The sequence below is a fragment of the Colobus angolensis genome, unplaced genomic scaffold (assembly GCF_000951035.1).
Source record: "Colobus angolensis palliatus isolate OR3802 unplaced genomic scaffold, Cang.pa_1.0 Scaffold52, whole genome shotgun sequence".
In the NCBI taxonomy this organism is placed as follows: Eukaryota; Metazoa; Chordata; class Mammalia; order Primates; family Cercopithecidae; genus Colobus; species Colobus angolensis.
This window is the reverse complement of record NW_012118710.1, coordinates 5,874,173-5,877,148: the sequence shown is the minus strand read 5'-3', so window position 1 is coordinate 5,877,148 and position 2,976 is coordinate 5,874,173. Positions and strand designations below refer to the sequence as shown.

At 42.0% G+C, this 2,976-nt stretch overlaps 1 pseudogene; it reads left to right on the top strand.

Moving 5' to 3' along the window:
* The first annotated feature begins 1,379 nt into the window (after positions 1–1,379).
* LOC105525211 lies at positions 1,380–2,601 on the top strand (annotated as a pseudogene).
* The last annotated feature ends 375 nt before the right edge of the window (positions 2,602–2,976 follow it).

Genomic DNA, 2,976 nt, shown 5'->3' with positions numbered 1-2,976 from the left:
ACCCAAATAAGACACTGAACTTAATAAATGTTGTATATGTTCTAAATGTATATGAACTGCACCATGGACTGTTAGTTTCTCCATTTCTCTCCCTCTCCTGGGGTTTTCCTATTCCCTGAGACACAACATATTAAAATTTGGCCAATTACTCACCCTACAATGGCCTGTAAGTGTTCAAGTGAAAGGAAGAATCATGCTTCTCTCGCTTTAAATGAAAAGCTAGAAATGACTAAGCTTAGTGAGGAAGGCAGGTCAAAAGCTGAGACAAGCTGCAAGCTAGGACTCTTGCACCAAACAGCCGCCAAGTTATGAATGCAAAGGAAAAGTTCTTGAAGGAAATTAAAAGTGCTACTCCATTGAACACACAAATGATAAGACAGTGAAACAGCCTTATTACTGACATGGAGAAGACTTTAGTGGTCTAGATAGAAGATCAAACCAGCCATAATACTCCCTTAAGCCAAAACCTAATCCAGTACAAGGCCCTAACTCTCTTCAATTATGTGAAGACTGAGAGGTTAGGAAGCTGCAGAAGAAAAGCTGGAAGCTAGCAGAGCTTGGTTCATGAGGTTTAAAGAAAAAAGCCAGCTCTGTAAAATAAAAGTACAAAGTGAAGCAGTAAGTGCTGATGTAGAAGCTGCAGCAAGTCATCCAGAATATCTAGTGAAGATCATTGGTGAAGGTGGCTACACTAAACAACACATTTTTAATGCAGATGAAAGAGCCTTCTATTGGAAGAAGATGTCATCAAGGACATTCACAGCTAAAGACCAGCAGTCAGTGTCTGGTTTCAAGTTTCAAAGGGCAGCCTGACTCTTGTTAGGAGTGAATGCAGCTGGGGACTTTAAGTTGAAGTCAACGCTTATTTCCCATTATGAAAACCCTAGGGCCCTTAAGAATGATGCTAAATTTACTCTTCCTGTGCTCCAGTAGTGGAACGACAAAGCCTGGATTACAGCACATCTGCTTATCACAAGTTTTACTGAATATTTTAAGCCCACTGTTGAGACCTACTTCTCAAAAAAAAAAAAAAATTCTTTTCAAAATTACTGCTCATTAACAATGCACCTGGTCACCTAAGAGCTCTGGTAAAGATGTACAAAGAGATGAATGTTGTTTTCCTGTCTGATAACAAAGAATCCATTCAACAGCCCCTAGATCAAGGAGCAATTTTGACTTTCAAGTCTTATTATTTAAGAAATACATTTTGTAAGGCTATAGGTGCCCTAGGAATTGATTCCTCTGATGGGCCTGGGCAAAGTGAATTGAAAATTTTCTGGAAAGGATTCACAATTCTAGATACAATTAAGAACACTCATGGTGCGGGACAAAGGGAAGCAAAGCCGGAACTGCAGCCACTTTCTCTGCCCATGGAAAGACCATCTTACACTCCACCTCCCACCCCAGCTCCTGCAACACAAATGCCCAGCACACCAGGGTTTGTGAGATACAATCCATACAGTCATCTCACCTACAACAACTACAGGCATGGAGGGAATCCGGGCACCAACAGCCAGGTCACCGCATCCTCTGGTATTACGATACCAAAATCCCCAAAGCCACCAGATAAGCCGCTGATGCGCTACATGAGGTACAGGTGGAAAGGTCTGGGACCAAGTAAAGGCTTCCAACCCTGACTTAAAGTTGTGGGAGATTGGCAAGATTATTGGTGGCATGTGGTGAGATCTCACTGGTGAAGAAAAGCAAGAATATTTAAATGAATGTGAAGCAGAAAAGATAGAGTACAATGAATCTATGCAGGCCTATCATAAATCCCCCATATACCTTGCTTACATAAAAACAAAAAGTTGTGCAGAAGCTGCTTTAGAGGAAGAAAGTTGACAGAGGCAGTCTCACATGGAGAAAGGAGAACCATACATGAACATTTAGCCTCCTGAAGATCCAGATGATTATGATGACAGCTTTCCAATGACGCATATAGCCACCGCCCGTTTCCAGAGAAACCACCGCCTCATCAGTGAAATCCTTAGTGAGAGTGTGCCAGATGTCCGGTCAATTGTCACAGCAGCTAGAATGCAGATCCTCAAATGACAGGTCCAGTCCTTAATCATTCATCAGTGAAAACTAGAAGCTGAACTTCTTCAAATAGAGGAATGACACCAAGAGAAGAAGAAGAAATACCTGGAAAGCACAGATTCGTTTAACGATGAACTTAAAAGGTTGTGTAGTCTGAAAGTAGAAGTGGATATGGAGAAAATCGCAGCTGAGATTGCACAGGCAGAGGAACAGGCCCACAAAAGGCAGGAGAAAAGGGAGAAGGAGGTGGCAGAGCAAGCTGAGCATAGACAGAGCAGCATTGTTCCTTAGGAAAAACAAGCAGCCAACAAAGGCGAGGAGAAGAAAGACGACAAGAACATTCCAATGGAGACGGACGAGGCATGCCTTGAAGAAACGACAGAGAGCCAACAGAACAGTGAAGAAGGCACGTCTACTCCTGAGGACAAGGAGAGTGGGCAGGAGGGGGTAGACAGTATGGCAGAGGAAGGAACCAGTGATAGTAACATTGGCTTGGAGAGCAACAGCGCAATAGTAGAGGAACCACCAAAGGTCCCATACCAGAAGATGAGAAAAAAAGAATAAATCTTGCCGTGTTTTATGTGTTGTAAATACTTTTTTAAATGAAAAAATGTTTTTTGGTTTAAAAAAAGGAACATTCATGATTAATGGGAGGAAGTCAAAATATTCTCATGAACAGGAGGAGTCTGGAAGAAGTTGATTCCAGTCCTCATGGATGACATTGAGGGGTTCAAGGCTTCAACGGAGAAAGTCACTACAGATGTGGTGGAAACAGCAAGAGAACTAGAAGTGGAGCCTAACTCAGTGAGACATGACTGAATTGTTGCAATCTCATGACAAAACTTGAACAGATGATTAATTTATGGATGAGCAAATAAAGTGGTTTCTTGAGATGGAATCTACTCCTGGTGAAGATGCTGTAAACATTACTGAAAAGGC